Below are 25,050 nucleotides of genomic sequence, written 5' to 3' on the forward strand. Positions count from 1 at the left end.
CCTCCAGAGTTGGCATTTCTGTGGGTTCTGTGCACACAATCTTGCATGACGACCTGAAAATGCGAAAAGTGTCATCCAGGTGGATGCCACGAATGCTGACGGACGACCACATGGCTGCCCGTGTGGCATGTTGCCAAGCAATGTTGACGCGCAACGACAGCATGAATGGGACTTTCTTTTCGTCGGTTGTGACAATGGATGAGACGTGGATGCCATTTTTCAATCCAGAAACAAAGCCCCAGTCAGCTCAATGGAAGCGCACAGATTAACCGCCACCAAAAAAATTTCGGGTAACCGCCAGTGCTGAAAAAATGATGGTGTCCATGTTCTGGGACAGCGAGGGCGTAATCCTTACACATTGCGTTCCAAAGGGCACTACGGTAACAGGTGCATCCTACGAAAATGTTTTGAAGAACAAATTCCTTCCTGCACTGCAACAAAAACGTCCGCGAAGGGCTGCGCGTGTGCTGTTTCACGAAGACAACGCACCCGCACATCGAGCTAACGTTACGCAACAGTTTCTTCGTGATAAATTTGAAGTGATTCCTCATGCTCCCTACTCACCTGACCTGGCTCCTAGTGACTTTTGGCTTTTTCCAACAATGAAAGACACTCTCCGTGGCCGCACATTCACCAGCCGTGCTGCTATTGCCTCAGCGAATTTCCAGTGGTCAAAACAGACTCCTAAAGAAGCCTTCGCCGCTGCCATGGAATCATGGCGTCAGCGTTGTGAAAAATGTGTACGTCTGCAGGGCGATTATGTCGAGAAGTAACGCCAGTTTCATCGATTTCGGGTGAGTAGTTAATTAGAAAAAAAATCGGAGGCCTTGGAACTTGAATGCACCTCGTATAATCTGAAAATCAATAGTTTAATATCAGTGTCTTAAATAAAAGGCGTATGAATGGAAACGTACCCAGTATACGATTAACTGAGAAGGGCGTGTCTCTTATTTGTTCGTTGCAAGAAGGGAACATTTATGTGTCGCATGAATAACTGCGACGAGCAGGGAGATATGGAAATCCCTGTACTTCGTTCTTCTCGCTTAGCACCAGAGGATACATCTAGATAATCGTTCCCGGCGAACGGGCGGATGCGTCCATGCCATCACTCCATGAACCAATGAGAGTAACGTAACTGCGGACAATGGGGCGGGAAAGATGTACAGCGACATAACACCGCATATCCCGCTTATCCTGGTGGAAACTGCTGCAAAAGAGGTTTACGCGGCTTGCACTTTTTTAATCGGAAATTTCTTTCTAAGTACTGTTTCGAGCAACGGGAATCGCTACATACAGCCACCTGTGTATTTGTGGTAAATTCCAGAAGGGCTGCACGGCAGAGAATTCTGTTTATACATTCACTTATCTAATATTACAAGCCGTAGATAATAAAATATCGCCAGTTGGTATTTAATGATCTTTGCGAAGCGATTGATTGTGTAGATCATGTTACACTCTTAGAAAACCTCAGTTTTTAAGGAATCGAAGGCTTTACACACGGCTGACTAGAATCATACTTAACAAACAGAGTGCAGAAAGTTGAGCTGAATAATTCAGACAATATCCGAAGGGTAGAAAATTTTAGTCTCTTGGGAGAAATCGGAAAACGGCGTCTCACAGGGTTCAACTTTCGGTCCTGTTCCTTATATAATGTGACTGAACTTCCACTTAACGTTCACAAGTGAAATGGTACGTTTTGCGGGCATTATTATTGCTATAATAAATACCATTGGAGAGAAAGCCACAGAAAAGATCTTAATGGTTTATTAAGTGTTCCACTGAAAATGTGCTCTCACCGAATTTTGAAGAAGCACAGTATATGCAGTTCTGTACAAATTGTTCAAATAGCTCTGAGCATTATGGACCTAACTTCTGAGGTCATCAGTCCCCTAGAACTTAGAACTACTTCAACCTAACCTAAGGACATCACACACATCCATGCCCGAGGCAGGATTCGAACCTCCGACCGTAGCGTCGCGCGGTTCCAGACTGTAGCGCCTAGAACCGCTCGGCCACTCCGGCCGGCAATTCTGTACAACAGATAGTCATACCAGCAACTGATGCAGCGCATGAGCAGCCCTTCGGTGGGGTTTGCCTACGTTCAGGCTCTAGACCAGCCCCCAGGCTGAACTTGTGTCAAAGTTTCTGACACGTACATCTGTAACGTGCTCAACTAGGGTGTGTGGGTGGCACCGAGAGTGTTGTCGAACTGCGGCGTTCTAGAGGTATCCTTTGCTGTTTTATTCACGCGCACGTTAATGTTGCACTCCCACATTGTCACTCCAGATGAGGACGGAAAACAGGATGTTTGAAAAAGCGGAACTAGCCCTTACTGCTTCGGATCACGTCCAAATTTCGTCGAATGGTTTTGAATGGTCCTTAGTGCTTTCACTCTCCACGCGAGAGTTGGTTCAAATGGCTCTGAGCACTATGGACTTAGCTTCTGAGGTCATCAGTCTCGTAGAACTTAGAACTACTTAAACGTAACTAACCTAAGGACGTCACACACATCCATGCCCGAGGCAGGATTCGAACCTGCGCCGTAGCGGTCGCGCGGTTCCAGACTGTAGCGCCTAGAACCACTCGGCCACCGCGGCCGGCTCTACCCGAGAGTGTGATCGCGCTACACTCCAAAGGGCTCCTATGACATTCAATGAGGATGCAGTCCGACGATGTCGTTACAGAAGAATTGAAACGCCCGAGGGTATCAGCAATGTCAAGAATGTGTTCCTGTTGGTCATCACACTGCGAACTGTCATTTTCAACCTCGAAATGACTGGGAATCAACGCCCCAGGGAAAGGGGTAGTTTCATTGTTGTCAAGTATGCCACCCCCTCAGGCCTTTTCTTGTCAATTCTGAGCGGCGTTGTGTCTGCAATGTCTTCTTCGCCCATTCATAAGAAAAACGCGTGATGTCGGCGCTAGGTGTCGTGATTCGCAGAGACGCCAAAGGGGGGAGTGAAATATGGGTAAGAGGGCCTGTGACATGTCCACGGTGGTATTGCCCATAATTGTGGTACAGTTTGGTGCCAATGTGACATCATTAACCCACCTTACAGCTTCCATAAATTTTCGAGCTGTAGCCTTTTTTTTTTTCGCAAGTGTTTACATCTTGCTTTTTGAAGCGTGGCCGAGCCCCGGAGTGACGTCACAGGGCACCACGTTTATGCAGCATTTCAGGTTGTAGGCACCGTTGAGCTTCTGTCACGCAATGGGAGTCAATTTCGGGGTTCCAAAACAGCGATCCTTTAATTCGGTTGCGCAGTGGAGATTATATACTCTCCGGTACACACCGCACTGTAGCTTGCAGGGCACAGACGTTGGTGTACGTCTACGAAAACCGGTGTGTTTACACGCGTGCACGCCTTTTCACACTGCGCGCAGAAGTACTTCCAACCGAGTTATCAGAGAGATTTTCATTCTGATAGCGCTGAAACCGCTGGACGCTGTGACCAGCCGCTATCAGGGAGAGCATAATGCGCGTGTCGGCTGACGACGGCGTGTGTGTGAGAAAACAAAAGGCGGCGCCCGCCACACCACGCCGCGCGCTACCACAGCTCCCTGGGGCGCCGTAGCCGCCGCGTGAAAACCAGCTGCAGCCGCTCCGCAGCTGACCAGGTGTCGCTGGCCGCTAGGGGCTTGTTCTGCTAACTGCGCTCTGCCCCTCCCCCCCCCCCCCCCCCGCCCCTCTACACGACTGCGCGGCGTTTACTGCACACAGCGTCACTTAAGCGTAGCTCAGTGCATTGCATTTTCCTTCAACTTCACTGTTGGTCATGCCAACACCAAGAAGAATAGCAAAAGACGGAAGGCTGCCCGATGGAAGGATACAGTTCAGCGGGAAGAACACGAGACTTCATTTGGAAGTGTTTTACGGGTTGTTGTTGTTGTGGTCTTCAGTCCAGAGGCTGGCTTGATGCAGCTCTCCATGCTATTCTATCCTGTGCAAGCTTCTTCATCTCCCAGTACTTACTGTAACCAACATCCTTCTGAATCTGCTTAGCGTATTCATCTCTTGGTCTCCCTCTACGATTTTTACCCTCCACGCTGCCCTCCAATACTAAATTTGTGATCCCTTGATGCCTCAGAACATGCCTTACCAACCGGTCCCTTCTTCTTGTCAAGTTGTGCCACAAACTCCTCCCCTATTCTAATCAATACCTCCTCATTAGTTACGTGATCTACCCATCTAATCTTCAGCATTCTTCTGTAGCACCACAATTCGAAAGCTTCTATTCTCTTCTTGTCCAAACTATTTATCGTCTATGTTTCACCTCCATACATCGCTACACTCCATACAAATACTTCCAGAAACGACTTCCTGACACTTAAATCTATGCTCGATGTTAACAAATTTCTCTTCTTCAGAAACGCTTTCCTTGCCATTGCCAGTCTACATTTTATCCTCTCTACTTCGACCATCATCAGTTATTTTGCTCCCCAAATAGCAAGACTCCTTTACTACTTTTAAGTGTCTCATTTCCTAATCTAATACCCTCAGCATCACCCGACTTTATTCCACTACATTCTATTATCCTGGTGTTGCTTTTGTTGATGTTCATCTTATATCCTTCTTTCAAGACACTGTCCATTCCGTTCAGCTGCTCTTCCAGGTCCTTCCCTGTCTCTGACAGAATTACAATGACATCGTCGAACCTCAAAGTTTTTATTTCTTCTCCATGGATTTTAATACCTACTCCGAATTTTTCTTTTGTTTACTTCCCTGCTTGCTCAATATACAGATTGAATAACATCGGGGAGAGGCTAAAACTCGGTCTCATTCCCTTCCCAACCACTGCTTCCCTTTCATGCCCCTCGACTCTTATAACTGCCATCTGGTTTCTGTACAAATGGTAAATAGCCTTTCGCTCCCTGTATTTTACCCCTGCCACCTTTAGAATATGAAAGAGAGTATTCCAGTCAACATTGTCAAAAGCTTTCTCTAAGTCTACAAATGCTAGAAACGCAGGTTTTACTTTCTTTAATCTATTTTCTAAGATAAGCCGTAGGGTCAGTATTGGTTCACGTGTTCCAATATTTCTACGGAATCCAAAGTGATCTTCCCCGAGGTCGGCTTCTACCAGTTTTTCCATTCGTCTGTAAACAATTCGAATTAGTATTTTGCAGTTGTGACTTATTAAACTGATAGTTCGGTAATTTTCACATCTGTCAACACCTGCTTTCTTTGGGATTGGAATTATTATATTCTTTTTGAAGTCTGGGGGTATTTCGCCTGTATCATACATTTTGCTCACCAGATGGTAGAGCTTTGTCAGGACTGGCTCTCCCAAGGCTGGCAGTTCTGGCAGTGACAACAGACCTCACCCGATTGGGTACGACATTGAACTGAGCTTGGACGACAAATACAGGTAGATCATTCCGTGCTACTTGAGGTCCATCGTCAATCGTAGTAACTGGCAAGTAGTGTCGTGCTAGCTAGCATCTCGGCAATCCGCCGCGCAATGTAGCAGCTCGGTCTTGGGCGTCCTGTCACGGTTCCCGCGGTTCCTCCCGTCGGAGGTTCGAGTCCTCTCTCGGGCATGGGTGTGTGTGTTGTCCTTAGCGTAAGTTAGTTTAAGAAGTAGTAGTGTGTAAGCGTAGGGACCGATGACCTCAGCACATTTGTTCCATAAGATCTTACCACACATTTCCAAAACTTCGGCAATCCATGGTGAGAGGTCTGGACTACATTCTGACTCTGTATGGAGGTAGTTCAGAATGACATAGGCAGCGTGCGGTCTTGTGTTATCGTATTGAATACTGATGTCACTAACACCTAGATGATAGTTTTACCTGGCAGTTATCTTGAGAAATACACTACTGGCCGTTAAAATTGCTACACCACGAAGATGACGTGCTACAGATGCGAAATTTAACCGGCAGGAAGAAGATGATGTGATATACAAATGGTTAGCTTTTCAGAGCATTCACACAAGGTTGACGCCGGTGGCGTCACCTACAACGTGCTGACATGAGGAATGTTTCCAACCGATGTGATGCCTCGCGTAAGGAGGAGAAATGCGTACCATCACCTTTCCGATTGCGGTTTATCGTATCGCGACACTGCTGCTCGCATTGGTCGAGATCCAATGACTGTTAGCAGAATATGGAATCGGTGGATTTAGGAGGGTAATAGGGAACGCCGTGCTCGATCCCAACGGCCTCGTATCACTAGCAGTCGAGATGACAGGCATCTTATCTGCATGGTTGTAATGGATCGTGCAGCCACGTCTCGATCCCTGAGTCAACAGATGGGGACGTTTGAAAGACAACAACCATCTGCATGAACAATTCCACGTCGTTTGCAGCAGTATGGACTATCAGATCGGAGACCATGGCTGCGGTTACCCTTGACGCTGCATCACAGACTGGAGCGCCAGCGATGGTATACTCAACAAACGAACCTGGGTGCACGAATGGCAAAACATCATTTTTTTCGGATGAATCCAAGTTCTGTTTACAGCATCATGATGGTCGCATCCATGTTTGGCGACGTCGCGGTGAACGCACATTGGAAGCGTGTATTCGTCATCGCCATACTGGCGTATCACCCTGCGTGATGGTATGGGGTGCCATTGGTTACACGTCTCGGTCACCTCTTGCTCGCATTGACGGCACTTTGAACAGTGGACGTTACATTTCAGATGTGTTACAACCCGTGGCTCCTCCCGTCATTCGATCCCTGCGAAACCCTACATTTCAGCAGGATAATGCACGACCGCATGTTGCTCGTCCTGTACGGGCCTTTCTGGATACAGAAAATGTTCGACCGCTGCGCTGGCCAGCACATTCTCCAGATCTCTCACCAATTGAAAACGTCTGGTTAATGGTGGCCGCGCAACTGGCTCGTCACAATACCCCAGTCACTACTCTTGATGGACTGTGGTATCGTGTTGAAGCTGCATAGGCATCTGTACCTGTACACGCCATCCAAGCTCTGTTCGACTCAACGCCCACGCGTATCAAGGCCGTTATTACGGGCAGAGGTGGTTGTTCTGGGTACTCATTTCTCAGGATGTATGCACCCAAATTGCGTGAAAATGTAATCACATGTCAGTTCTAGTATAATATATTTGTCCAATGAATACCCGTTTATCATCTGCATTTCTTCTTGGTGTAGCAGTTTTAATGACCAATAGTGTAGTCCTGTAACATGTGTAAAATCATGAAGCAAAGACTTATTCGATTGGAATAATTAATCGATACCGCGAAATGCGACGCAAAACAGTTCTAGTTATTATCAGTAGTTGACTACTGTAATTTGCTGTTCGAATTTTCGTGCCTTATAGAAATAAGAGGTCACTGGAAGCAGATTGGGACAGAGCCACAGAGCCGTGGAGCCATGTAGGCCACCACCCTTGGGACGGTTCTCCGAAAGGAGTGCCAGGAGGCAGGCATGTCAGTGTCTCGCAGTCCGGACAGTCCTTTTTAGTGCCGCGGTTGGGTGCCTGGAGGCAAACACAGATGATATCTTCCACGGCAGAAGACCTCAAGCTGCGACCTTTTTTGCAATCCACTAGTGGAATGAGAAGGAATGCTGTTTTCAGTGAACTCCAAGAAGGGACCTTTGTGCACTAAACATGGAAAACTGTATATTCTCGCCGGCCGGAGTGGCCGTGCGGTTCTAGGCGCTACAGTCTGGAGCCGAGCGACCGCTACGGTCGGAGGTTCGAATCCTGCCTCGGGTATGGATGTGTGTGATGCTTAGGTTAGTTAGGTTTAATTAGTTCTAAGTTCTAGGCGACTGATGACCTCAGAAGTTAAGTCGCATAGTGCTCAGAGCCATTTGAACCTGTATATTCTCTGGAAGGTACCACGCATTATAAATGCTATATCAGAAAAGGAGTTAGAATCCAAAGTTTAGGGATACTCTGAAGACGTGAGACACCACTGGTCATTGACTTCAGAAAAATCAAATGTTTACATATCATAAGAAGTGCTTGGATTGGGTCATAAAAATAAACTGGCGGTCAGACAGGGAAACTCCACTACACCTTCGTCACAGAGAGAGATGAAAAGGGAGTGAGATGCCTTTTTTCAGTGTTAAATGGTGGGACGCACATGGTTAACTGCCTAGGTTCTGGGATCGTATGATGAGTTCCCATTTCGATGTTGCCTCTCCAGTTGAAACACCCCCATCCCCCTCCCCCATCAAATTCCTTTATTGGATTTTGGGTAATTTTTCGAAGCCGCCAAACAGTTAATTATTATGATTATATGACCGTGTGCTTAATGGATGAAAGGCTATCGGGTTTTCTGCTGTGGTTTCGGGGGTATTTCAACCTAGTGCGGCTGTTCTGAGACGGAACAGCTAATGATTGAAAGTTTGTCTATTATTAAGGACCACAAAGGTTGCGATGTACAAAACTGATATATATTTCCTCGTAACACACAAATTCTGAGGTAGTTTCTACCTTCGCCTTACACGTCTAATTGTGGTTATCTCTTTTTATTGATTGCTGATTTTCAGTACTTCGTCACACGCAATGCTGATGGTTAACATTCACAACAATCCTCACTGCAATCCATGGTTGTCGCTGGCCGACGCGGTTGACGCGAAACACGTAATTCGGCACTTGTCACTTCTGTTTCATATCACTCGCGAATCGGTATTAGTGAGGGTCAACCCCACGACGATCAGGGGGACGTGCTCACTCGTCATACTCCGGTGAATTTTACCGTTTACAACTCACTCGACCACCATTCTTGCCCATCTCTCCCGCACTACCTCTCGCTAGACACTCTCCAGTACTACTTCGCACTCAATACTAGTCTCACTGCCTACTGCAGCGCTCGACAATCGACTCCTGTCTGCTATCGACCTGGGCGTCGGATACTAGCATCTATGTTCATGGGATCACGGATCCCTTACACAGTGTCCAGTGCCATTGTCGGGAACACCAGTGATGACATGCTTCTGTACGTTGTAAGGTAATCCACGACAGTGATTGCTGTGGTGACAATCCATGGTAAGCCAGTCGACGACGTGCTGTCCATTAGCATAATTATTCGCCTGCAATCAGATCCATTTCCTGCCGCAAGTACCTGACGTGGCTGTACGATCCTGCATGACCGAGAGAGGAATGGGGCCCATCAGACCTTGCATAGTGTCCAGCATGTCATTCCTGAGCCCACTGACTCCATATTCGGATGACAGTTCTGCGAACCCAGCCAATACGATCAGCAATGCCATGGAATGTTAAAATGCAGTCTCTGCACAATTGATGGACATTTCTCCATATGCGGGGCATAACATGAGCTGCTCAGAAATAAGCAACATTCAACTTTAATTTATGAATAAAAAATCCGCTGTGTAATATTTCCTTACACGTAGTAATCCAGCTGCCCCTGCATACGTATTTTATTCAATCCGCAATATCTTCAAATTCCCTGTGCAAGATTTTCGTATTCTCTTGCTCACTACGCCCAAACTATTAGTCCTACATAAAAAATGAATGGGACCTTTTTGTAAGAAATTTAATGTAATTAAATTTTGTACTGGGTTATGTTCTTGCTAGAGGCCGTAGTTTTCGAAATATTAAAAAAAGAAAACGTACAAAAGTGACCTTTAAACACATGTTTCTTGAATGACTCGAAAACTGTGGCCACCTGCAAAACCTACCCAATACAAAAATTAACTACCTTAAATTTACTACAAAAAGGTTTTGTTCATTTTTTATGTAGGATAATAGTTTGCGCATAGGGAGCATGAGAATATGAAAATCTCACACGTTTTTCGAAGGTGTTACAATTTCAATGGCGTTATTTGTACCTGTTTCGTGCGGTTGCACTTATATGATAAACATTTGCTCACCGAATCATATAGTACACTTCATGCCAGTTTGACGTTTGTCGCGTAACACTTTCATGGAGCTGCGGTTTTAATAGTCGGCAGTGTCCGTGAACCACTTTGTGGCTGTTCTCTGTTCATCGTTAAGTTTTTAGGCCTCTTCCGTGTTGCCCACCAGTCGCTCTCAACCAAAATTAGGAGCAACCAAACGAATGAGGCCAACACGTGCAACCAAACTGGGCTCCTCGGTTTCAATGTGTGATGGTCAACCTCAGATGATCCGTCCTCAGTCACCGTATTAATTTTTGCGACTGTTTGAACTAAAAGGTCGGGGAAATGAAAATACATAATTCTCTATAATTATCCGAGAAAAAGATGACGGCACATCTTTCAGCTATGTGAGATTCCCAGTAAGGTCAATTGATGAACTGTTGAGCTAGGACGCTGCGAGGCTGATTGACTGTTCAGTAACAAATAACAATGAAACACCTATGGTTGCAGTGCACGGTAATTTGTACAGGGATTTTTTCATTTTTTAAAATGAAGATTGCCAGAGTAGTAGCAGACTGGTACATGAAATAATTTCATTTCACTTTTCCCCATTGTTTTCATTACAATACGTTGTATCTTCAGTTCTTAATTGCACTGTTCAGCAGTGGCCATTAGTTTTAATCTGTATTTCCTATCAACGTTGTATGTAGACTTCATCAAAAATATGGAATGAAAGAAAGTAACAGATTTGTGCATTAGGCAATATCTTAACGGGGGCAGACTGTGTGAGGGAATTTGAACATTTCATCTAAGAAAGAGCTAGATGTGTTATAGTACTACATTTTGCTTCTGTCCGTTCCTCATGGTTGATGTTCCTATGAAGAGTTGCAGGAAATGAAAATAAATGGTATCCGGACTCACGTCCACATAAGACATTCTCTATTCCCATGTGTGATATCTTAATTGATACGTAATGAATGCCGCGTATTATAAAGTCTATAGTACTTTTTATCAGTATTCACGTACTACCAAAAGTTACTTAATTTCTGAACAATTTTCGCATTTAGTATCTAATGTATCCCAAATACTTAAAAAGAAGCCAGCATCCTCACTATTCTCTTTATGCAAACATTGTTGTTACTACTATTTCGTAGTTAGTTTACATTGTGCACCCATTTTAATGATACTGGAACTGGCAATGCTCCGACGATAATTCTTTTTCTCATGTGCTTGTTTATTCTTTTCAGGTACGTGGCTGACCTGTAACAGACTGTATAACGACCCTATTCGGACGTACGTGAGTGATTATTGGATTAATATCTGTCAGTTTGTCATTACTATTAACTATAATCCACTATCAGCAAATACGATATTAAAACTGAAGTTTATCCAAATTTGTTACCAAATGAATATTAGGACCCAAATTCCACAACACAATTAATGTTATTCTGTTACACGGATGCGAGTTACTGGTAGTTATATTGAAACGTTATAGAATAATAGGATTCAATACTTACAGCAATGTTCACAAAACACAGCAACGCACTTGGAGAGTCAACGCCCTCATCGCCTGGATGTGAATGTTGAAACCATCTCGAGGGAACTATTACGAATTGCATAGTAGAAGTCATAATTTTGAACAGTGTGTTCTCGTCTTAGTTTATAGTAGTTCACTTCTGCCCCTTTGCCAGTCTCATCAAAAGTCGCACTTGCACACCAGTTTGTGTCCTCTTCATCAGCCACTGCGTCCAACCCCCTTAACTTGATGCTGCTATAAAGGACTAGCAACAACTGTACGCCGCTGTGCTCGCAGAAACAATGTGTGTACTCGACTGAGCAGAAATGTTGCCAAGTGTTTACTTGCTCTTTCCTCTGGCAACCAATGTTAATAGTAACCTCAGAAGTTTTTTTGCGGATTATGCAGTTATGTATAAGAGAGAACTGTGGAAAAAGCTGCACAAATATTCAGTCAGATATTCTTAAGAATTCACAGAGGTGTAGACTGATTTGGTTTAAATATTCATAAATTTAAATTTTTTAACTTCACAAAACGCAAAAATGTAGTGTCGTGTAACTAAAAATCAATCAGGCGCAACGCCACAACAGGTCACAGCAGTCAACCTACTCCGTTGCCGCCCCAAACCGAACCCAGTGTTATTGTGCGGTTCGGCCTCCAGTGGACTTCCTGGGAACGAGTGTAACCCCAAATGTTTGCGTGGTAGAATAATGGTGTTGTGTGTGTACGTGGAGACAGTGTTTGCGCAGCAATCGCTGACATAGTGTAATTGAGACAGAATAAGGGAAACCAGCCCGCATTCGCCGAGGTAGACGGAAAACGGCCTTAAAAACCAGGGCGGATTCGTGCCGGGAACCGGAACGCCTTCCCGCTCGGGAAGCAACACATTAGACCGCGCGGCTAGCCGGGCGGGCTTCCAACATTACTTCTGTCATACATGCATGTCCGAAGAACAGACGCGGCGATTACAGCCGTTATGAAATGCATGGCGAATACGAACAACCATCAGCTGTATAAGGGGATGACGACAGTGAAAATTCGTTCTGGTCCGGCACTCGAATCCACATATGGAAGTTAGGCTCTGGCCATTAGTCGTGCACGGGTGGCCAAAGCGGTTAAGGCGATCGCTCGCGTAGAGCGGGAAGTTCCGGTTCGAGTCCCAGTCCAGCCCAAATTTTCCCTTATACAGCTGACGATTGCTCGTTTTCTCAACTGCGAAAGTTCGCAGGTTTGTTTGATCCACTGGACAGCGTCGCGGAGATGCTGAAAAATCTGGACGGGGATGCACTTAAAGATACACGTCAACAATCCCGCGGGTCCCTACTTCCAAGGTTTTATGAACCGTGTTAGGTGAAGAATGTGGCGCAGAGTGGTGGTTCTCTAGTGAGCGGGCGCGGGGAGTGCAGTCAGCTTGTAGAAAAATAATATATTTACTTACAACAATTCACAACAGAAATTACATGCCCACGTCCAGCGGGGCAAGTGGTGATTATCAAACCCACAGTCCTCAGTACTGAAGGCATAATCATGAAGATACCTGCAGCTGGGAACGCCCAGTGCGGTCTAGTAGCGCGGCGACCTTGTGTGGACTGCATTCCTGGTTGGCTGCTCAGTTGACGCGGCGGTCTGGTCTGGTTAGGCCATTGCAAGGAGAGCTGGTAATCTCCCTTGGCGTTAGTTGGCAGTGGAGACTGTCGGCATCGCATCTGGTTGGCGGTATGTGGCTCTGGCGGATCCCCAGCGGGTCGGGCAGCTGGGAGAGCTTCATGTGGAGCCTCAGCCTCAGTTGCTGCAACTGGGCTCCCAAGCAGGTGGTGATGTGGGATGGTGAACGGAGATGGCTGCTGCAGTGTGTGGCATTTAAGTGACGACTGCGTCACGGCGGTCGCCGAATTGATGCCCCTTGCTGGCTGGACGGCCAGTATTTACGAAGGCCGTTCAATAAAAAATGCACCATTTTTTTTGTTCTACTCAGGACACCAGTGCACAGTGTTATTCCCCTTACTTTTGGCTTCAAAACCCTGTTTTTCAACATAATCTCCGTTCAGTGGGTCGGCTTACGCCACTTTACTAGGTGGGCATGCATGCCCGCATCGTACCACTCTACTGGTCGACCTCGAAGCCAACGTCTTACTATTTCAATATCCGTACCATCATCTACGTAGGGCTTCCTGCGGATGTATCTTTCATTGGTCAATACAGATGGAAGTCGGAAGGTGGGAGATTCGGGCTGAAGAGTGGACGAGTTATAACAGTCCAATGAAGTTTTGTGAGCTGCTCTTAGGTGCGCAGACTTATATGAGGCCTTGCATTGTCATGGAGAAGGAGAGGTTCGTTTGAATGTTCGTTGCGACAAACACTTTGAAGTCGTTTTTCTTTCGGTTTCCTGAGGGTAGCACAAAACACTTCCGAATTGTTCGTTGCAACATGAGGAAGGACGTCAAACAGAATAAATCCTTCAGAGTCCCAGAAGACCATCGCCATGATTTTACCGCCTGAGGGTGCGGCCTTGAACTTTTCCTTTGGAGGAGGCAACTCCACGTACTGATATGTTGCTTCCGGTTCCAAGTGATGAACCTATGTTTCATCGCCTGTGACGATCTTCGACAAAGAGTTGTCACCATCAGCCTCGTAAATCACAACCAATTCTGTACAGATGGTTCTTTGTTACTCTTTACGGTCTTCTGTTAGGAGGTGAGGAACCCAACGGGCAGCCCAAAGGCCGATGACTGTGTCAGCACTATCAACAGAGACATTCCGTTGAGCAGCGAGGTGTTTTATTGTGATAAGAAACTCAATGAGAGGTCTCTGCTTCGAACGCACTTCCGTATAGATTCCGTTTTTAAAGCTACGTTTAGCGCTGTCACCTATCGGAACTTCACGAAACTATAGCGAGTGAAGCGGGAATATTCCACGTTACCCCGCAACAAATTCCGCATTTTTCCGTCGACACTATCCGAGAAAAAAATGTGTTGCGTTATGTATTGAACGCTCCTAGTATATGCGCTATGGTGGACTTGATGGCCAAGACACCCAAGGTGTCACGTCCTCCACTTGCCGCAGTGCTGCAAAAGGGATCTGAGTTTCACTGGTCATTGACCAAGCAGTTGCGGCCGTATACAGAGGCGGCCGTCGTGGCGAAATGTTGCGCTAGCAAGCAGCGCGATTACGACCACGAACACTCGCACGAGCCCGCGTCGTTGCACTGGCAATATGCTACAAGCCCTATGCATCGCTTTCATAGGGGTCATGAACATTTTATGGCAGGCTTCACAGGAACCATAATGAACATCAATTGGAAACACAAATGATTTTACGAGGGTCACTCCAAAAGAAATGCACGCTATTTTGGTAAAAATATAGTTTTCATTCTGCACGTGTGAAAGTTTTACAGTGTGTAGATGCATCCTTCCCGCTTGTTATCAAACTTAGTTCAACCTGTTCCCGTGAGTGGCGCCGTCACAGCATGTCTTCAAGATGGCTGCTACACTTGACGTTCGTCAGAAGCAACGTGCTGTCATAGAATTCCAGTGCTGTGAAAACGAGACAGTGGGAAACATCCACAAGAGGTTGAAGAAGGTGTATGGAGATGCTACTGTCGATCGCAGTACATTTAGTCGGTGGGCAAGCAGGTTACGTGATGAAAGCGGGCACGGCAATATTGAGGATTGTCCTCGCAGCGGCAGGCCTCGTACTGCACACACTCTAGACATTGTGCACAGAGTTAACGAATTGGTGACTGCTGACAGACGCATCACAGTGAACGAATTGTCACGCTACGTTGGGATAGGGGAAGGAAGTGTTTGCAGAATACTGAAAGTGTTGACTTTAAAAAAGTTTGACAGTGGCTTACAAAGAAACAAGAAAAACGGTATGCAGCGACCTTCTGGAACAGTACGAGAATGGTAGAGATGAATTTCTTGGAATAATTGTGACAGGTGATGAAACAAGGCTCCACCATTTGTCACCAGAGACGAAGAGGCAATCAATGGAGCCGCATCACGCGAATTCACTCAAGAAAAAAAAATTCAAAACCACACATTCTGCTGGAAAAGTTATGGTTACGGTGTTTTTCGATCCCGAAGGACTCTTGCTTGTGATCATCATGCCAAGTGGAACCACCATAAATTCTGATGCATATGTGACGACACTTTAGAAACTTCAAGCTCGACTGAGTCGTGTTCGACCACATCGGCAAAAATAGGATGTTTTGCTATTGCACGACAATGCACGGCCACATGTCAGTCAAAAAACCATGGAAGCGATCACAAAACTCGGATGGACAACACTGAAACACCCGCCTTACAGTCCTGACCTGGCTCCATGTGACTATCATCTCTTTGGGAAACTGAAAGACTTATCTTCGTGGAACAAGGTTTGAAGATGATGACTCCCTTGTGCACGCTGCCAAACAGTGGCTCCAAGAGGTTGGTCCAGAATTTTACCGTGCGGGTATATAGGCGCTGGTTCCAAGATGGCGTAAGGCAGTTGAGAGGGACGGAAATTATGTGGAGAAATGAAAATATTGTTCCTAAAGGAACACACTGTAAAACTTTCAAACAGGTAGAATAAAAAAAGGATTAAAAAAAATAGTTTGCAATTCTTTTGGAGTGGCCTTCGCAAGTAGTCACGTTACATTTCATTATATTTATTCTACTATAATTTTATTTTTTATTATGTTTTCTACTACACGTTTCGAAGAAATGTATTTCCCCCATTAGTTGCATTTTATGTCAGTTAATAAGGCATATGTTTACTGAAATGTGATATCAGCGTATGGGGATCCGGGAGTGGTTCGTTTGTTCGTTGGGGGAGGGGACCAAACAGCGAGGTCATCGGTCCCATCAATTTAGGAAAGGGTGGGGAAGGACGTGCTCTTTCAAAGGAACAATTTCGGCATCTACCTTAAGCGATTTAGGGAAAGCGCAGAAAACTTAAATCAGAATGGCCTGACGCGGATTTGAAAAGTCGTCCTCCCGAATGAGAGTCTCGTGTGCTAACCACTGCGCCACCTTGCGCGGTCACGGGAATGGACGTCATTGAGCCCATAGAAACAAATACAATAACAAATTTTATTTCTCACAACAATTATTGCGTACACGGTAGGAATGAGTACTCTTGACTATGAAAATGTGAAACAGCATATATCCTAGATAAAACAAGAAGGCAAAATAAGCTTTAAAATTTTACATTCTAGTATAAATACGCATATATTAATTAACTCATTAATCCTTTCTGATAAAGCAATCTTCTAATGATTAGTTACTTAATGGGGCCAATACCAAAATTGTTTAGTTAAATCTTTACACTATTGCAGTGTCCAAACTTAATCTGTACGTTTACAATCCAAAAATAGCAAGCATTACTAAAAAATTTACCTACACAAGGAGTTCCGAGTGCATATCAGTTAATATCACATGAACGATAAAGGTGAATCCATTACACAATCTAAAAAAATAGATTAACATAAAATACACGCCGTCCTGCACTGCTGAGTACAGACTGCCCAGCTTACGTCGCCACTTGATGCCACTGCACGAACAGGCCGTCACTTCACAGAACTGGCGCACAACAAGAAGGAAATATACTTTCTAAAACAGAGAAATAGTAGTTAGTTTCAAAGCTGATAACACTCTTAAAAGGCACAAGGCTAAAACACACACATATTGCCCGCACGACCTTGTCTTTTAACCAATGATTATACTTAATATAGTCCTCTACTGAAAATTAGTGCACAGTTACATGTACTAATGGCGGCGTTTTGCCTTTACCATGAATGAGAACATTAATTACAAGAGTACAGCTACAGAGTCCACGAAAAGAAATACTGTACTGTTAATTTTGCTAGCTGCGAGCCTCTTGCCCTTAGCTAACGCGAGCGCTGATTACCCCAAAAAACTCGATACTTGACGGACAGAAGGTACCGCGTAATTAAATTGTTTACTGGCAAACAACTTGCCTTACAACTATCATTAACCTTTTTTTGAAAAAAATCAAGACGTATTCAGGGACGTCGTGAGAAGCAATGCATCTTTAAAACTTAATAACGCCAGTGAATGGAGGTTCTGAACCTTTACAAGTCTAAACCATTAATAAGCCGCATTAGTTCGTAACCCCGGCTTAGCACACTCTATCTATCTGCAAGGACGGAATGATGGTAACGTCATCTAGCATACCGGCAGACAACCACACAAATGGTTCAAAAAAATGGTTCAAATGGCTCTGAGCACTATGGGACTTAACATCTGAGGTCATCAGTCCCCTAGAACCTAGAACTACTTAAACCGAACTAACCTAAGGACATCACACACATCCATGTCGGAGGCAGAATTCCAACCTGCGACCGTAGCACCCCCCTGCGGGTTCGGGGGTAAGAATAGGCCCGCGGTATTCCTGCCTGTCGTAAGAGGCGACTAAAAGGAGTCTCAAACGTTTCGGCCTTATGTGATGGTCCCCTCACGGGTTTGACCTCCATATCTCAAAATTTTTCCGAAGAGCGAGCCGATTGGGGAAGGGCGCCTTACTTGGTGCATTGTGTCCATCTTGCGTTGAGAACTTTCGCCAGCTTATTCGTCGTTGCGTTGCAGTCCTGCCAGCTCTACATCTCTTGGGCATGGATACGCTCCTGCGTGCACTTTCTGCCAAGCAATGTGCAGGGCCATTTTCTGCACTGATGGCGACCATGGACCACATGTCACCTAACATCCAGCACGGTAGCCAGTCTGTTGTGGTGGGGCCGCCATGTACCCTGTTGGTTGTAGCCCCCTGACAACACAGGGATCGCTCTACTGATGCCTGCGCCGTTAACTCCCCACGTATGCCAAGGAGTAGATGCCCATCTCCCTGGGGCATCGGGACTCCCGGCAATGGCCATCCTGCCAGGTGGCTTTTGCTGTGGCTGGGTGGCGTCCGTGGGGAGGGCCCTTGGTCGGAGTAGGTGGCATCAGGGCGGATGACACGCAATGAAGCGTGGCACATCTTCTCTTGCTGGTGGTCAGCCACCAGCAGTCTCTAAGCGTTCGAGGGCCTATTTTAAAGGTAACGTTTATGATCCCAAATCGTTCCCCTCCCTCGCCTCACCATGGGAGGAACGAAAGGCATTGAATGAAAGTGAGACGTATTCGCCCAGGTATCTTGTTTGTACCAGAGCTGATGGGGGAATCTTTTATACCTGTGAAGCCTCAGTTCTTTGTAGACCATTTAGAGGACAAGTTTGGGGAGGTGGAGGGCTTGTCCAAGATGCGGTCCGGATCGGTGTTGATAAAAACGGCATCCTCCGCCCAGTCGCGGGCCTTGCTCGCTTGTACTAAGCTGGGGGATGTCTCCGTAACTATCACGCCCCATAAAAGTCTGAATATGGTCCAGGGCATTATCTTCCACAGGGATCTCCTTTTACAGTCCGATGACGAGCTGCGCGCCAACTTGGAGTGACGAGGTGTCCATTTCGTCCGGCGCGTCCACCGGGGTCCGAGGGATCGTCAAGTTGCCACCGGTGCCTTCATCTTGGCCTTCGAGGGTGACACGTTACCTGAGAAGGTCAAGGTGATGGTGTACCGTTGTGATGTCAAGCCATATATCCCTCCCCTGATGCGGTGCTTCAAGTGTTGGAAGTTCGGCCATATGCCTTCACGCTGTGCTTCCGACCTCGTATGCCGCGATTGCGGTCGACCATCCCATCCTGATCATCCCTGTGCCCCGCCTCCAATCTGTGTGAACTGTGGTGCGCACCATCCGCCTTGCTCGCCGAACTGTCCGATGCTGCAGAAGGAGCGGAAGATCATGGACATCAAGACTCTCGACCGCCTGACGTACACTGAGGCGAAGCGGAAATATGATCGGCTTCATCCAGTGTGCATGACATCTTCTTATGCTGCAACTGTCACTCCTGCTACAGTTCCATCTGCTCCAGTCAGCTATCAGAGTCGAAGGTCCACACCTGCCCCCTTGATGGTGGGGGGCACTAAACTCCCCTGTTGCTCCTGCTCCATCTACTTCAGGAGCAACACCCCCCCCAACCACCGGGGACATCAGTTCACCCTTCCCAGCTGGAGAAGCGTAAGTCTTCTTCGGCTCCTCTCGCCAAGAAGGGATCCCTTGGGGATCTCCCTTCACGAGTTCCGACCAGTACAAAAGCAGACAGCCGCAAGTGGCTCAAACAACCACTGGTCCCTGGTCGTAGGGCCTCACGATCGTCGTCTGTCCCTGAGACTGACCCAGTGAAGCCCTCCCAGCCTGACCCACCGAAGGCACAGCGAGAGAAACAGAAGAAGAAGAAAGTCCCCAAGGCTAACGACGTTGTGGTGGCACCTATCCCACCGCTTCCTACAAGCTCTGCGTCTGAGGACGAGGTGGAGATTCTGGCGTCCACTGAGGACCTCGATCTCGCCAGTCCCTCAGATGCCTTGGATAGCGCTAGCACCGGTGGTCAATTGGAGGCAGCAGGTGACCCAGCGGCGTAATCTGCCTTCCAAGTCCCGTCACGCCTTTCTCAGACATGGACAATACCATCCTCCAGTAGAACTGCAGCAGTTTTTCCACCATCTAGCTGAGCTCCAACAACTTATCAGCCTTCACCCTTTCTTCTGCATTGCTCTTCAGGAAACTTGGTTTCCAGCAATGTGAACCTCCGCCCTCCGTGGCTATCGGGGTTATTATAAGAACAGGGCAGCTTATGAAAGGGTGTCTGGTGGCGTCTGCATATATGTCCTTAACTCTCTTCACAGCGAGTTTGTACCTCTACAAACGGCTTTAGAGGCTGTCGCTGTTAGGGTATGGACGCCACAGGCTGTTACCGTCTGCAGTCTTTACCTTCCACCGGATGGTGATGTCGCGCAACATGAGCTGGCTGCGCTGCTGGCCCAATTGCCGCCACCTTTCTTGTTACTGGGCGATTTCAATGCCCACAACCCTCTATGGGGTGGGACTGACTCCGATGACCGCAGTCGTGCCGTGGAGCATTTGTTGGCTCAGCTCGACCTTAGCCTCTTGAACACCGGTGCTCCCACACATTTCAGTGTGGCCCATGGCTCGTTCTTGGCCATCGATCTCTTTGCAGCCCCGGACTTGTCCCATCCCTCCACTGGGGGGTGCATCCTGACCTGTGTGGTAGTGACCATTTTCCCATCTATTTGTCGCTGCCCCAGTGTCATTCTTCTGGGCGCCTGCCCAGCTCGGCTCTCCACAGGGCTGACTGGCCGGCTTTTACTTCTGCTGCAACCATTGAGTCTCCCCCACAGGGTGCCATTGACGAGGTGGTCCATGTCTTAACCACGTCAATCATTTCGGCGGCAGAGGCTGCCATCTCCCACTCTTCTGGAGTCCCTCGGCGGAAGGCTGTACCCTGGTGGTCGCCAGAGGTTGCTGAGGCTATTCGCGACCGTAGGCGGGCCCTCCAGCATCATAGGCGGCACCCGTCTCTAGAGACCCTCATCGCCTTTGAGAGGTTCCGTGCCTTGGCCCGTCGTCTTATTACACGGCGTAAGCAGGAATGCTGGGAGAGGTATGTCTCATTCTTGGGCTCCCGTGTCTCCCCCTCGCTCGTGTGGTCCAGGATCCGGCGGATTTATGGATACCAGACCCCTATGGGTGTCCCTGGGATCTCCTTGGACGACGCTGTCTGCACGGACGCTGCCGCCATTGCTGAACACCTTGCTGCACACTTTGCTAAGAGCTCTGCGACTGCAACTTATCCCCCCACCTTTTGCTCTCTCAAGGAGCGAGCTGAGCAGACGCCGTTATCATTCCACACGCGCTGTTGTGAAAAATACAATGCTCCTCTCAGCGAGAGGGAATTCCTCGCTGACCTCGCCGGTTGCCCTGATACAGCACCAGGAGCAGACTGCATCCACGCACAGATGCTGAAGCATCTCTCCAGGGACTGCCAGAGACACATCTTCACCATCTTTAACCGCATTTGGAGCGAGGGCGTGTTCCCGTCGCAATGGCGAGAGGGTCTTATTGTCCTCATCTTGAAGCCTGGTGCGAACCCATTGGTGGTGGACGGCTATCGTCCCATTACCCTCACCAACGTTTTGTGCAAATTGCTCGAACGTATGGTGGGGCAGCATTTGTGTTGGGTCCTTGAGTCGCGCAGTCTCCTGGCTTCATCCCAGGGTGGCTTCTGTCGGGTCCGGTCTGCAGCGGACAATTTGGTGCGGCTGGAATCTGCTATCCGTATGGCCTTTGCCCGACATCAGCATCTCGTTGCTGTCTTTTTTGATCTACGGAAGGCGTATGACACCACATGGAGGCATCACATCCTTGCTACGTTGCATGAGTGGTGTCTTCGTGGTCAGCTCCCGGCTTTTCTTCAAACCTTTCTATTGCGCCGCTCTTTCTGGGTGCAAGTCGGTGCCACCTCTAGTTCCCCTTATACACAGGAAAATGGGGTCCCGCAGGGCTCGGTGTTGAGCGTCTCCTTATTTCTAGTGGCCATTAATGGTCTGGCAGCAGTCGTGGGGTCGTCGGTGTCTCCTTCTTTGTATGCCAACAACTTCTGCATCTCCTTTAGCTCCACAACTACGGGAGTCGCCGAACGCAGGCTTTGAGTCGCCGTTCGCAAGGCAGCCTCATGGGCTCTGACTCATGGTTTTCAGTTCTCTGCACCCAAGACTTCAGTTATGCACTTCTGCAGGCGTTGGACGGTCCACCCTCATCCTGAACTTTACCTCGACGGCCACCTGCTTGAAGTGGTGGACACTTGCCGCTTCTTAGGACTCGTCTGTGATGCCCGGCTGACATGGGTTCCTCATATTACTCAGCTGAAGCAAAAGTGCTGGTGGCACCTCAACGCCCTCCGCTGCCTGAGCCACACATCTTGGGGTGCGGATCGCTGCACGCTGTTGCGATTATACAGGGCCCTTGTGCAGTCCAGGCTTGATTATGGGAGCCTGGCCTATGGGTCTGCATCATCCTCAGTGTTGACGTTGTTAGACCCCATACACCACTGTGGGGTTCGGCTTGCAACTGGCGCTTTTCGTACGAGCCCCGTGGATAGTCTACTGGTGGAGTTGGTTGGTTGATTCGGGGAAGGAGACCAGACAGCGAGGTCATCGGTCTCATCAGATTAGGGAAGGATGGGGAAGGAACTCGGCCGTGCCCTTTGAAAGAAACCATCCCAGCATTTGCCTGGAGCGATTTAGGGAAATCACGGGAAACCTAAATCAGGATGGCCGGACGTGGGATTGAACCGTTGTCCTCGTGAATGCGAGTCCAGTGTCTAATACTGGTGGAGGCTGGGGTTGGCCCGCTGCGGGTTCGCCGCCATCGACTACTCGCCGACTATGCTGTCCACGTGCATTGCTCGCGGGCCATCCCAATCGTTGTCTGCTTTTTCCTGCCATGGTCCTCCATCTGCCTGAAAGGCGACCTAGGTCTGGGCTTTCCATAGCTGTCCACGTCCAGTCCCTGCTGTCGGAACTAGGGTCATTCCCACTTCTGCCTCCCTTCCGGGTCCGTGCACCTACGCCTCCCTGGTGTTTGCCCCAGCCTCCGTCTGTCTGGACTTGGCACAGGGACCCAAGGACTCGGTTCCACCTGTGGCCCTCCATCGCCGTTTTCTTGCGCTCCTCGCCTCATTTTCGGGCTGTGAGACTGTCTACACTGATGGTTCCCTGGTTGATGGTCGCACTGCCTACGCTTTTGCTCACGCTGCCCATGTTGAGCAGCGCTCCTTGCTGGCTGGCTGCAGTATTTTTACTGCAGAGCTGGTGGCCATATTGCGCGCTCTTGAGCATATGCGTTTCTGCTCAGGTACGTCCATCGTCATCTGCAGTGACTTCCTGAGCAGCCTCCAGGCCATCGACCGCTCCTATACCTCTTCTCCTCTGGTGTCCTCTATTCAGGAGTTTGTTTCCGCCATTACCCGTTCTGGTCGTTCGGTGGTCTTTGTTTGGACGCCAGGTCACGTTGGCATCCCGGGGAACGAACGTGTTGACAGGCTGGCCAAAGGGGCGATCGACGCCCCAGCTTTGGAGATCGGCCTCACGGCTCGCGATCAGCAGCTGGTGTTGCGCCGTAAGGTACTTGGGATGTGGACTGCTGAATGGCGTGGCATGACATCCCCGAATAAACTGCGAGCTCTCAAGGAGACGACAGATGTGTGGCGCTCCTCCCTGTGGGCTTCTCACAGGGACTCTGTCATCCCGTGTCGGCTGCGCATTGGCCATACCTACCTGATGCACAGTCATCTTTTGCGTCAGGAGGATCCCCCCCTGTGTCGGTGTGGGTCCCGGCTGATGGTCGCCCACATTTTGTTGGAGTGTCCCCGACTGCGCACCCTCCGGCAGTCTTTTAATCTCCCAGGCACCTTGCCTTTGGTTTTATGTGACGATGCCTCCATGGCTGATGACGTTTTAAATTTTATCCGTGGTAGTCCTTTTTATGGTTCCATTTAGGGAGGTCCTGCACCTTTCCCTTTCTGTGTCTTTTGTCCTCGCGTCTCTCATTATTTGTTGCTGTTTTGGTGTGTCGTCGGATGGTTGACTCTTTCCCTTTTTTTTGTTCTCGTGGTCAGTCAACCGGTCTCCGGCCACCTTCTTTTCTTCTGTTTCTTTTTGTCTGGTGTTCATCTGTACTCTCCGTGTCTGTAGTGTTGGTTGCCGCATTTGTGTTCTTTTAGGGCCTGGGGGGAGTCTCCTTCCCCTTGGGGTTTTACGTGCTTCCTGAATTTATGTCTCGCCTGTTTTTGGAATGGGGGACTGATGACCTTCGCTGTTTAGCCCCCCTTAAACATCCCAACAACCACCACCTGCGACCGTAGCAGCCACGTGGTTCCGGACTGAGACAACCACACATCATAGATGACTAGTTACCATACTGTCCAGAAATTCGTAGCAGAATTTAAGGAGAATACTCCTCGTTTCTATAACTGAAGTCGATATGTGCTAGTCCTCGATGGCGGTTGTATCGCAGGCACAAGGGATAAAACGGTAGTGCATTGGTGAAGCTGTCATTTGTACTCAGGTGGTTCATGTGAAAAGATTTCCGACGTGATTATGGCCCCACGACGATAATTAACAGTCTTTGAACGCGGAATGGTAGTTGGGGCTGGATGCACCGGACATTGCATCGCTTGGAAATTCAGTATTCGGGGATCCACATTCGGGGATCCACAGTGCCGAGACTTTCACATTTCAGGCATTACCTCTCATCAGCAGCGGCAGACAACCGTCGCTTAACGACCGAGAGCAGCAGCGTTTGTTTAATGTTGTTAGTGCTGACAGACAAGCCGCACTGTCTGAAACATCCGCAGAAATCATTGTGGTACGTACGACGAACATATAGAACGCACCCGTCTGAAGAGTGCGGCGAAGTGCGGCGTTAATGGGCTACAGAAGCAGGCGGCAGGCCCGAGTGTCTTTGCTAACAGCACGACATCGCCTGCAGCATCTCTCCTGGGCTCGTGATCATATCGGTTGGACCCTAGACTACTGGACAACCGTGGCTTGGCCAGATGAATACAGATTTCAGGTGACAAGAGATGATGGTAGGATTCGAGTGTGGAACAGACCACATGAAGCCATGGACCCAAGTTGTCAACAAGGCACTGTGCAAATCCATGTTGGTTCCATAATGGTGTGGGCTGTGTTTATATGGAATCTTCTGGGTGCTGGTCCTTCGACTACTTGGAGACCATCTGCAGCCATTGATGGACTTAATGTTCCCAAACCACGACGGAATTTTTATGGATGACTATGCGCCAAGTCACTGGGCCCCAATTGTTTGATTGGTTTGAAGAGTAATCTGGACAATT

Source organism: Schistocerca piceifrons, chromosome 3 (genome assembly GCF_021461385.2).
Source record: "Schistocerca piceifrons isolate TAMUIC-IGC-003096 chromosome 3, iqSchPice1.1, whole genome shotgun sequence".
In the NCBI taxonomy this organism is placed as follows: Eukaryota; Metazoa; Arthropoda; class Insecta; order Orthoptera; family Acrididae; genus Schistocerca; species Schistocerca piceifrons.